The following is a 13,442-nucleotide window of genomic DNA, read 5'->3' on the forward strand; positions in this document are numbered from 1 at the left end:
TTATTTACATATTGGGTCTTCCAAGACAAAACAAATCCATCAGAGTTAGTTTTATTTTTTACCTGAGACGAGCATTTCAAAAACGTGTCTTAATACCATAATTTCCTGAAAAAAGGTTATGTTTACAAATTGTGCATTTAGCAAGAAAACATTCCAACTAGCAAAAAATAAAATAAAAAGTTAACTATTTATTTCAATTTCGATTTTGTATTTTTTTACATAGTTCAAAAGTGACAATATGCTAACTATAACGTGTCATTCGTTGCAAAACATTATTATATGGCTTTAACTTTCCTTTCTGAAATACAGTTTCTCATTAATTAATAGAAATTTTGATTATTTCACATGGGTTGTAAACATACAATAATGGTATGTAGTGTATTTACACCAGAACCATAGAGGACAAGTGGCCAGAGCTAACTCCTTTCTAACGAATTTTTAATATTTATCTTAATATAAAAAATTTCACCGTAGGGGAAAATTTTTCAATGTTTTAATTTTGTAAAAAGTTTAAATTTATCTTAAAAAGTTATTCATTTAAATAGTTTGTTCCCAAAAATAAAATAAAAAAATTTGCTTGTCCAATTTAGTATATATAGTAAACATTCTCTCAAATTGTAAAAAAATAAATCTTAGTCATGACTCTTAATGACATCACCATTACATAATTTGCCCACCCCCCTCCCATTATTTGCAAATATCTTGTGACGTAAACTTTATTATACAAACCAAACCAGATAACATAGTTATGTGCTGAATTTAAGACATTTTCTTCTTACTATATGCTCAATGCACTTTATAAATTTGGTATCTACAAAAAGGATAAATGATTAGAAACTTATAAACAAGAAGATAGATTATGCATGTAATAAATTCATTAATATTGCCGTAGATATGTTATTATTCACAGAAATATTGAAAGTTAAATATCTCTGTCCATGCTTTTCTTTTCGCACATGGTAAACAAAGTATCAAGCCTTCAATGGAAAACAATAGTTGTAGCCTACAATGCCTGTACTTTCTTCAAGACCATACATATTAAATTTTGTACAATACCTTGCATCACCTTGTTAATTTGATCGTGTATAATTTATTAGAGTTTTAAAATGTTGTATCTACTAAAATCTTTGCTGGATATCCAAGCAAGGCTTATATAAACATACAAACTAATATACGATATTATATGTTACAGATAGAGCAATAATTGTTTTAATTGATTTTATTTTTTTGGCTCTTAATGAAGACAAATAACACAGCAATAATAAAAGATATAAAAAAACTTATTAGTTCTCAGAGAGAAATTAGTGCTGTAACTTTTTGGAAGAACCAGAAAATATAAAACAGCAAAGTTTTTTGTATCATACATTCGTTTGTGTTTTTTCCTTTCCCTCATTCATTATGTAAAGAAGAAGGAACTTAATTAGGTATGAAGGGTACAAAAAAAGATTTTACGAAATCCAGTTTGCAAAAGTATGCCTATGGTGATTGATAGAAAAAAGATATATGTGGAAAAGAGGGGAGGAATCCACCCGCATCTTTTGATATGTCTAATGAACAGAAAGTTGCTTTCTAATTATTTTAAGGGTTTTAGAAATAAGATACATAAGAGTTGTAAACAAATGTCCTAGAAGGTCGTACCAGTTTTACAAATTAATTATTTGAAAAAGATTTTTTATTTTCCAAAGCTGATGTTATTATAATATTACTTTTTGTTGACTGAACATCTTAATAATAAGAAATAACCAGTGCATCTGCTCATGAAAAACGAATAATAAAAAAAAGGTTTGCCCGGGAGTTATGATAGTTATACTACCCATATCTCCAGGGGCGTCCGGATGGGGTGGGCTGGAGGACCTACAGCCCCTCCAAATATCCCCCCAAATCAGGACAGCTGTTGATTTTTGAAAGTTTTTAGAATTTTTTTTTTTATGTATAGATGTGAATTTATAAAATTTCTTCCAATTAAATTTTCATACTTGAATTTTTTTTTTAAATCCAAAAATCAAGACCCCCCTCCCGCCCTCAAAATATAATCCTGCAGACCCCTGATGTCCTAGATATATTCGGAGTTGAATTTGAATCCATCCTCTCACGGCTCCATGCAGCTGATTTAATGAATAACCATGTAGCTTAGCTTCACTCCTTCTACATTCATTTTCTTTTTCCTTGATTGTTTTCATATCGACGTGACAAATATATTCAGCATTACTGTTTTTTAATATATCAAACTTCATATGACGTTATTGTGCCGAAATTTGATTTTTTAATTTATGTTATTTAAATGATGGAGTTTGACCAATGTGGAATTGATTTCGTATATAAGTAAATTCGATCTGGCCTACGAAGTGTTTTTAAAGTCCATATAGATATTATATATTTAAGTCCACATATTTCCTTCTCTAGGAACGATCGAGTATTCAACTTACGCATATTAAGTTCAATATAATAATTTCTACCGAGCATGTTTTCTATTTTTGATCTTTTAATTTCCAAAGCTGTTGTCATTTTGAAGAGATAGCATCCAAGTATAGAGTAAAAACTGGTGAGTTTGCTCATGAAAGATGAAAAGCAAATACGAATTTCCTTGGGAGTTTGTCCTTGTTTGAGCAATGCCAAAGTGGGATTTGTGTTTATTTATTTTCTCTCACTACTGCTTGCAAGCGGCATATCAAAAGTATTGCAGAATAACATAAATACTTTTGGGATATTTGGCCTTCAAGCAGGGAAATACCACTGTCACGATTACCTCCAAGTAAACGTCTGCGCCAATATGGAGGCTCTTTGGAAGCCAAGATGTCCTCTTTAGGTCTAGCATCCACTTCTAGGCTTCTTTGAGCTTTTTAATTTTGGTAGTCTGACCCTTGGAGTATGGGACAATAAGGAATCTATCATCATAACTCATTTCCGAGCCAATAAGGCGGCCACACGGTTTCTTATAGCCATCATCAACGTTGACAACATAATCAATTTCATTTAAATACATATTACATGTACTTCATCTAATGAAGAAATTTGTTTCACCAAGAATTGTTTGGTTTTATTGTTTCATTATTTTAAGTTTTTTTTTTTTAATCTGTGAATTATTTCGTAAGTCAATGACACCTTTCCTATGTTTAATTCACGATTCGCTGGGACATGTTGTATTAGTTCATTTACATTTTTTTCTGTTTACTGAACCTTTGATTATATAATTGTTATGTCATCAAGTTTTTGAGTCAAAAGTTGTCAGCATTAATTTTGTTATATAGGACTATACAATTTGTTTTGTCAAATAATGTTTTTGTCTGACGATTACACGACGAAAGAAAGCAAATTCTTGTTATGTTTCATCTAATTATAGCCCATATTTCCTTTTCTTGACGAAAGTAAGAGGAGGCTTAATGTGATGCGACAAAAAGTGACGAAATAAACAGCAAACTACTCTTATGTATCAAATATAATATGATTGGAAAAAAGTTATTCATTATTTAATAGAATATACCGAAATAACAAAAGTCAGGAATTTGGTAACACTGGGTTTTTTTTATTTTGCCTTTTATTCCTTTTAACAAGAAAATAACTATCAAAAGTAAAAAAAACTGTCTTGAATGGACGGGTTTTGATTTGACAATCAGTAAAATGTCGAAAAAAAGTAAATTTTGATATTGTTTGTTTTGAATTATCGATTTGAATCTAGTTTCAGGATTTTTATTTTTTAAGTATTATAGATTAAACAAATATTTTGCAACAATTGTTTGACAATTTTTCTTTAACTCGCTTTTAAAAGTGAGTTTTATTGTGACAAGCATATCTCAATAAATAAATACCTATTATCTTTTGGTACTGCGTATAACGGTTATTTATTTAGACGTTTGTTTCTCTTCATTTTTACAACACAAATCTCGTTTTTTGATACCAAGTGCCTAATATATTATTATTAAATATACTTTTGTTATTCATTTATGCAAATAAGACACCCTACTTTACCAATTTAAAATTTTGGACTACAAAAACGGAGAATTAAACTTTTAAAAATACGACCTCTTATAAATACAATATAATTTTTTTATTGAAGCATTTTTTCTATAAAAATTATTATTTTTCATTTATTATGAATATTTTCTTTCTTTTTGATGAAGCTTATCATTTAACTTTGAGGAATAAAAATGGAAAATAGAAAATATTCGGCGATACCAAATTTCCAATATTATTATGGTCACTCTTCTTTTTAGCCATCAACTTTAAAAATTGTATTTTCATTTTAAATTATTGAATTACTCATAAATTATTCTTTGGAGACTTTTATTAATGAGTAAGATTATTTTTATCAGTTAATGAACCAATAAACTGATTTAAAAATAAAGAATGAATTCAATTAGTTTAATGAGTTAATGAAGAAAAAAGTACGTATAAAAACTGTCATAGAGTTTTAAAAAAAAGAAATTTAATAACATGATCTTTGAATCAGTTATTTTTGATACTATTTTTGAATGAAATGGATATAAGTTAATCTCTATCTTATTTTAAATTATATAATTATAATAATTTTTCTTTAAAAAATGTAAAAAAAAGCCTGGGTTGATTTATTTCTAGATCACTCTGCCAAGTAATATAATAGAATACCTAATTTGTAAAGCATATTATTTCTACTTTCTTTATGGAGTAATTCTTCCTCATAAACGTCCACATTATACTCAACTTCATTTAAATGCAAATAAATTTTTTACTGTTGTTTCTTTGTTGCAATAGATTATGTCTGTTAGAACTCTTTCTTATTTTATGTACTGTAAATCCGTACAAGAGCCCTAGCCCATTTTGCCTAGCCTACTGACAAATAAAAAAATCTGTCTTTAATTTTAATGGTAAGCTTATTTTAACAATTAGAGACAGAATATTAAAAAAATACGAATATAATAATAGATAGAAGTTGATTTGTAGTTTTTGGTAAAAAAATACGTATTTTATTCCATAGCAAATACGACCCAATACTTGATAGAGGAACTGTTGTTGTACAAAGGTTCACGTTACTTATAGTTGGACAATAGGTTTACACAAACCTCAGGATAAATTTTGGTCCACTCTTCACTGCAAATAATTTCCAAATTCTTAATATATTGAGGTTATGCTTTTGGACTCTTAGCTTTGGCTAAGTCCCCCTTCACCTTTAGCAGAGAAAACTACCCAAAACCTAATGTTTCCATTTCTATGCTTAGTCTTCCTCTGAATCATTAGGTGTTCTTTGGCAAATTTTAGACGGGCCTGTACACGTTCCTTTTGGAGAAGAGGGATTTTCCTGGGAATGCAGGGCTTTAATCCATTACTGCGTCATCTGTTCTTGAGTTACTCTTGGAGCCTGAACATCAGCTCGCATTTTGTGCAAAAGGAGACAATATATTGGTTTGCCGTTCTACTGTGCCCCACACAAAACAATCCATAGCGTCATGGTCCGGTGAGCATGGAGGGCAAAAATAGGGTCCGACAAAGTCAAACAAAATATTTTTGTGCTGGTGTGGCATGGAGCAGAGTCATAATCATCTGCCTCTTCCTGACTTTACAGAGAAAGGACCTCTCTGGGGTTATGAAAGATGCAGTCTCAAGGATTGCAAGAAGGACACCCTGTTTTTTTCAAGATTATGGAATAAATAAATCGTTGATGGGTGCTATTTTTGATGAACTGACACCAAACACTAATGGCAAGCCCCCAAAACAACAAACAACATCCTACTACACATGCAGAGTTGTTACAAGCACTCAAAGCTCGTTTTTAAACAACGGTCACAAGCTGTACAAACAAAGATATAAAATTAATTTTCTTGAAATTGATGACTCATATATTTTCAATATGAATAAATGCAAATTAATCAGACTTATAGTTAGCTTCACTACGATTTCAACATAATAAAAAGATGTCAACTTATATAAAAGAGACTGATACGTAAGAGAAGAGAAGGATTGGAAGGTAAAGTACCCATATAGATTGGGGAAAGTACATAAATCATTTTAATATGAAACTTTTATGGGTTTGGTTAAGCAAAAGGATCGTTACTTGGCATTTATGGTTTACTAATAAGTGTATATAAATGAAATATACAATGATTACATTAATAATAAAAAAATATTTCTTGAAATGATGCATAGTTAAGTAACTATCTGCAATAAGAACTCATCTCTTGGTAGAAGGAGTTATCAAATTGAGTAATCTTTGTGTTTTGGAGAACAAAATAAGTTTCTAGAAAAGTAACAAATTAACTTTGTTTTATTTCCCTAGAAATTTACTTTTTTTTTTCCTTATTTCCCGAGTTTTTTTTTTTTTTTTTGTTTGTTTGAAAAAGGAAAAAAGAAGACAAATAAGATTACTTGTAGACTATATGATTATCACGCAACCTTAGTTCTATAAAAATCAGTTTTCAATACATTTGATATACATCATTTTAAAGAGTCCTTCTCAAACAAGGGTCATTGCTTACTTTAAGCAATTCAATTAAGACTTAATTATATAATATTAATCACATTTATTTAATGAAGCTATTACATCACTAAGTAGCTTCTTTCATTAACCTCTCTATGGCGTTCTTTGAACATACATATATTGAAAGAGGGGGAAAGAAAACATCATTATGTTCAAAATCTGATAGCAGAGGCTACACTTTCAATAAATACATATTTATGTATAGAAATGTAAATCCTAAGCATCCTTTGTGGTGCTAGTGTTGTTGTTGTTGACAACCTAAGTAAAGTTGTAATCATAAGTATTTCATTCTTGAGGAAAGAACATCACAGTATTGAGTAACTCTCTATAAGTGAGTGTACTTATGAAAAATGAAAAATAAACCGAGAGGAATTTTTGGGGAGTTTAACATGTTACATGTAGGCCGCCCTGTTGGACTCAGAGTAGAATTGAGGTTAGTAAACAGAGTCATTCTGCATATATTCTTACTTGATACTGAGTAAGAGTTTATTTACTTCATCTCACAGTTGCTCGGAGGTAATGTTATGAAAAGTCATGACAGCTAAGCTGCTCTCCTATGAAACATCATTTGAATTGTCAGGGTTACCTTTTTTATTTTAACTTGCCCTAAATGTTGATGATTAAATATGGAATATGGAAAATAAATAAACGGAGGTATCTGAGAACATGATGAAATTTGCAAACAAATAATTAATGATGTTATTTTTTTTTTTTAATTCCCTTATTTGCTTAAATTTTATCAACATTTTCAGTTAATAGTTTTAGTAGCAGTAATAACTATAGGTTTAGTATTTTGTATTGTGATATCAAACTATCATGGAAATGAATAAGAGTCTTAAAGGTGGAAAATGACGTTTGCATGATGGGTATGTATATCAACTTGATAAAGAAAACATATCATATCTATAGGAAATATGATAATAAATGAGCATGTAGGGGCAGAGCCAATGCAAACAACAATTCCATCAGCATCATCAAAGGTCATGGACTCAGATCTCTTTGGTTTTGTATTTACTATGTTCCATATTTTTTTATTATTTTTTTTTTGCTTTGAAATATCCTCATAAAAATTGTCAATTCGATATGTTCTACTTTAAACGTTGTGTCCTTTCTAAGTTTTTTATGATCCACATTTTCGTGGAAAAATAATAATTTTTGGAGTCAATGACAAGTGATTTCAAAATTTGTAATGAAAAACGATACAATGCCAAGTTTCAGGACAATTGAACGTATTTTGGAGGTTCCTCAATTCCTTTGTGAAACTTTATATTTAGATATTTTGTTGATAACATAAATATTTTCACAATTAAGATGATTTATTTGATAAATGTAGTTTTTAATGTAATAATCAAATGGTTCATACTATGTTTTTATTGAAGAAAAAAAAATATGGGGACCACTAATCAAATTTTCTATTTTCTGTCATGTTTTATTTCCATTTTTATGTAAGAGAGACTAGATTTGTTTCCATTTTTATAACTTAGTAATAATAATTAATAATTATCAAGAACTTATAAATAGTTAAGTAGGTTGATCTTATCTTTATGATAGAGTAAACTTGGTTTGTCATCTTCACAAAAAAAATCATTTTTTACTTTTATATATATTAAGAAAAACTCTGAAACCCACTCCCTCAGGCTTATACAACGCACAATTGTTCCCCATACTCTGTTTTTAACATTCGAAAAAGTTGATTAAACACCTTAAAAATTGTATACTATAATTTACATCAAAGTAATTACTATGTTTGAGATAAAATTAATTTAAGGTGTACATTTTTAAGTATGCAAGTGGCACGTTTCAGGATTAAAATTTTGACTTCACTTTAATTCCTCAACAACTCACTACGTCCATGCTTATAAATATCCCTTTCATTGGTGAGATGGAGTTGCATTGATTAAGAATAAGTAAACGCTTGGTTATTAGTATTACTCCATCTGATCTAGGAACTGTCTTTGAAGTCCTGATACATAATGTATAATGCTGTTTCTAAGAACGACTCAGCATTGAACCGAGGCACATTGTTTCAATAGAATAAGTGATCCCAAGCACGTTGTATATCGCATTACGTCCTTCTATGTGTTATTTTAGAATGAATCTGTTCTAATAATATTTTTGAATAATAATATTTATCTACATATGTTGATGTGAGAAGGAAAAACAACTCATTGTAAAACTGTCACATAAGTCACTAAATAAATAATGATATGTAGCCATTTTTTAATTTTGTTTCATTCACACAAAATGCATCTTATTTTATATATTTTTAAAATTCATGATTGATTTTTCGATAATGTTTAATGGACAACTTTTTAAAGGTTCTATAAAGGTAATATGTTCTGAAATGCTTATAATTTTACCCTTTGAGGTTTAAGTACACACACTTGTTGTTAAAAATGAATCATCCACAGAAAGACACACAAACATACTTACTTTACATTATTAATATAAATTCATTTCGTAGGCTTAACCTATATTGAAGAATCTTATATCCAGAGGAAAAGCAGTGATTAGTGATATAATGCCCATAACATACAGGAAAATGCAATCCCATTTATCATTATTATATATTTTTTTCTCCATATAATCATTTGTAATAAATCAATACATTGCATTGACAAAAGTTTTATAACATATTTATGTGCATGAACATTTATAGGTACAAAGATAACTTGACTAACACATACCGATATGCATATCTACCAATATCCATACTTGCCTTTGTTATGCATTGTTATTGAACATGTCTTTTTTTGGTTTAGATACAAAATTGATACTGATTGTCGTATACAGTTACTCCTGTATACATTTGTTATGTACAACATATTTATCTACGTATGGATATACTCCAAAAACAAAATGGAATACCTTTACTTCAATAGGTGTGTCTGTATATAGAGAGTAAGATAAAAAAGTTACTGATCGATTTTGGTAAAACTTTAAAGTAAGATTATACCGGGTGGTCCATTGAAATCTAACCACTTACTAATTCAATAATTTATTAAGGTTGAGTTATTGAAATTAATTCTTATTTCGATATATTAGAGCAACAAAAATTAGTTAAAAAACCAAACAAACCTAGGATCTCTAGCTAACGTACAAATCAAGAAAATAACACTTGAACGTAATGAACGAATTTCCATTCACGCAATCCAAGCAGTTGGGCGTCTCCAAGACCACTGTCTATGCCGTCAGCAAGTTTATAACGTTGGAGAGGAAGAGGGGCTCTGTCAAAAAGACCAGTCATTTAAAAGTTAATTAGTTACATGATAAAAAGAATAAATTAAGAATAAAAATAACTTTTTTGTATAACATATTGAAAATAAAAATAAAGTTTTATTGAGTCATGTATACTTCTTTTTTATTTTTATTTCAGGTCATATAAATTCCCCAAATACTTTACATTTTTGCTCAATTAAAATTTGTACGAGTGTACTTTTCAAGACTAATAAAAATATATTTTAAGAACGTAGTAAATATGTAATTACAACATTTACTAGATAGACGTCAAATAACTCGAATCTGGATATGTCAAAACTAAGAGTTTTATCACTTATCCTATACTTTTTCGAATTTTGTCTTAGTAATCAAAAGTCAAAATATACAATGATAATAGTTGACTTAATATAACTTTTCTCCGCTATTTAAGAAAATCACTAAATGTGGCCCGTCAGCAGAAAATAAAGCTTGAACAATTTTTTCAAAATGTAGAGTGGGGGTTAAATTTTTAATTTTGACAAAGTATCGATAACTTCTTGCAACAAATTTTACGAATTAGTCCTTGAGGTGTGTTGCAAGTTGCACTTAAAGTAGCCAAAATTTATCGTCACAATAAAACAAAAACAATTTAATAGACTTTACATTGAAAGAGCCATATTTTGGTCAATATAAGTCTCTTAAATTAAATAAAGCTTGTATATAGAGTTAGGATTTGTGAGCGATAGCTCAATCACTCAAAAAATGCTCACCTTGACCTTTTGAGGAAAATTGCTCAATTTTTAAGCTTGTATGAAATTTATTAGAGCAAATTTGGATTTTATTTAGATTAAACATCAGTGTTTGATAATTGTTTAATGATATTTTTTGAGCAAAAGACTACCTGCAATTATCCTCCTTGATTAGACTCTCTTTATGGAGGTTAAACTATGTTTTGATTTATTGCCATTAGGAGTATGATTACATAGTTGGATATGAGAAGGAGTTGGATGCCGACAACAGCCAATTAGTGGAAGTGAAATTTGGCACAAAAATGACTGTTAAATAATCCACCCTTCAATCTTGTAATAAAGGATAAGTACTTTTCAGCGAACTTCTGATATCCTGATATTCTATTTAGGCAAAAGTTGGACGTATGATCAGTTTTGGTTATAATGAAATGCATTCATCTAACAAGACTTAAAGATATGCCCAACTATTAATGTGAACGTGTTTTAATATGTTTTAAACGACTGTAATTAATTGAAAGTAAAAACTAACGGAATAAAATATTTTTTAAGTCTTGATATGTCGATATAATTTATGCAAGTCACAACATGTATAAGCAAACTGTACAAACAAGCTTCAATTTCTTCGTCTTAAGCTGCATTACTTAATCACAACATTAGTAATTCTAATTATTAACTATTATATGAAACTTTCATTTCCTTTTGATCTATTAAAATTACATGGTTAGCATTTATTTATGTGGAACATAACCGTGGGGTATTTGACTATATAATTTGTCAAAGAATATTTATATTTAAGAAGTTTATATTAAAATGGGCAAAAATTACAACATTAATATATTGATCATTCATGCATTATTCAATTATTTCATTTTCCTCATCTTAAGTACTCTTAATCCTTGTTTTAAAATTATTCATCAAATACAACGGATACGTCATTCATCAACATTTTTAACCAGCTGAGATAAAGCAGATATCTTACTCGAGAGTACGCGGAACTTTTGCAACGAATAAATGACATACAGCTGTTTGGACAGAGCCGTGAATGTCAATGAGTAAAATTAATTAGTCAAGGTAATATTTACAACAAAGTACCCTGCCATTGTTAATTAATGCTTCATTAGGACTAATGAATAATATTGCAACTTTTATATATTAATTAATGAATTTAAATTGTTCGTTCAAACATAATTATAATTAAATTAATAAAATAAAATTACTTAAAAAAATCATATTAATTGATTTGATATTTATAAAATGTAAAAATATAATGGTCCAATTTGTACCTTCAACAACAAAGTTGGATTGCCTCTGATGATTATTCCTTCCGTTGGTCTGTTTATAAGCAGGATTACGGAAAAGGTTACAAACTATTTTTTTTTTTGTAAAACTTTATAAGAGGATAATAAATATTTACAGTAAGAAGGCCTTGAATTTTGAGAGTTTAAAGTCAGCCAAAACGTTGAAAATACAATATGTATAACAACTTTGAAAAAAATTAAGATACATATACAGAAGTGTATAAAATATACCATAGTAAGTGGGAACGGTTTTTTCTAGTTGGGAATCTGAAAAAGGGTTTGTTGTTTTTCAAAGCTTTAACTCTTGAAGACTGAATATTTAACTATAAAGTTATAACTAGTTCAATGTAGTTTTTTTTTAGTTAAATTAGTTAACCATTTTGTACTTGTAGTACAGGAAGAGGTATAATTTTCAATTGAAAAATAATAATGAAAAGTAGAAAACTCATTAAAAATTGGGAGCAGTGTTGCCATTATAGCTTATTTTCATCTAAAGATAGGCGATAATCAACATGCTACCTGAAAAAAATATTATTTAGACGATACCTGCCGGAAACTTGGCTAATCCTTGCAATAGTTCAAAATATAAATTGTAAATTATCGGCTGGAATTAATGTGTGAAAATATACGGTTCATTGATAACATAAAGAATTTCTTTTAAGAAGAGAACTACAATGTTTTATATAAAGTTGCAATTTTTGTAGATGTTATTAAGCACTTCATACATTTACAATCTAATTTTTTTGTTTCCTTCTATAAGCCACTTGTTATTATCAATAAATAATAGGACTGATATAACTGATCAAAATTGGAAATGATTGTCGTACAAGTCCTAACTTTAATTTTTATATTTTGCCTTAAACATTGCAATCCTAGTTTCATATCGTCGGTGATTTATACTTTATCTTAGCTTCTGTTTTGAACGTCAAAGCCTCTTCTACTTACGTTTGTATATTGTACACAGCCCTTTCTTCAGCTAATGAGCAGGCCTTTTTCAACCCTTATATCAGTTGTAAATGGTTAGTCTTATAAGGCAAGATCAAAGTTCTACCAAATGTAGATCTACAAAAATATTCCCAGTCGATTTTTAGCCGTGTGTTGATAAAACTAGCTGATATGTAGCCTTTTTTAAAGGTAGATACTGCTGATTTTCCTTAAACCCGCAAAGCCAACATCTCTTCTTTTTTTTTTTTTAAACAGTGAGGGATTTCCACAATTAGTAAATATATTAATAAAGATTTAGTATAAAATTAATTTTTTTAAATAATTGATAAAAATTTAAATATTACTTTTTCACTACAGTTTGGAATAGTTTGACAGCTTAGTATCAAATATCATAGTTAAATTAATTAAAATAACTTATGACTTTAGATTATTTACATATTTCGTTAAACATTGTACAATTTTAAGGAAGTTTAATTGTTCATACTTGTTAAAATAAATAATAATTAAATCAAAGAATATTCAAAAGTAAAACACAATAGGTATAAGATTATTTTAAAGAAAAAAATGGCTCATCTCTGACTTTGATGTTAAATTTTTTCCAAAAACTCTTTTTTATGGGAAAGCACTGCATATACATGCATATATATGTATCTAAAAATCGATATAAACATATTAAAAATTTAATAAATTATATGTATAATATTTTATTCCACCAATTTGTAAAATTGTCAAAATTTGATTAATCGTTTAACATTTGATTTTTCATCCATCATAAAACCTATGTAAATTTCAATTTCTATGGCT

The 13,442-nt window shown here is 28.6% G+C and overlaps 1 protein-coding gene across 2 annotated transcripts in view; it reads left to right on the forward strand.

The window, feature by feature from the left end:
• LOC121132586 (neural cell adhesion molecule 2) overlaps positions 1-13,442 on the forward strand; it is a 287,177-nt gene that overhangs the window by 218,039 nt on the left and 55,696 nt on the right. The window lies entirely within an intron of this gene.

Source organism: Lepeophtheirus salmonis, chromosome 2 (genome assembly GCF_016086655.4).
Source record: "Lepeophtheirus salmonis chromosome 2, UVic_Lsal_1.4, whole genome shotgun sequence".
Lineage (NCBI taxonomy): Eukaryota > Metazoa > Arthropoda > Copepoda > Siphonostomatoida > Caligidae > Lepeophtheirus > Lepeophtheirus salmonis.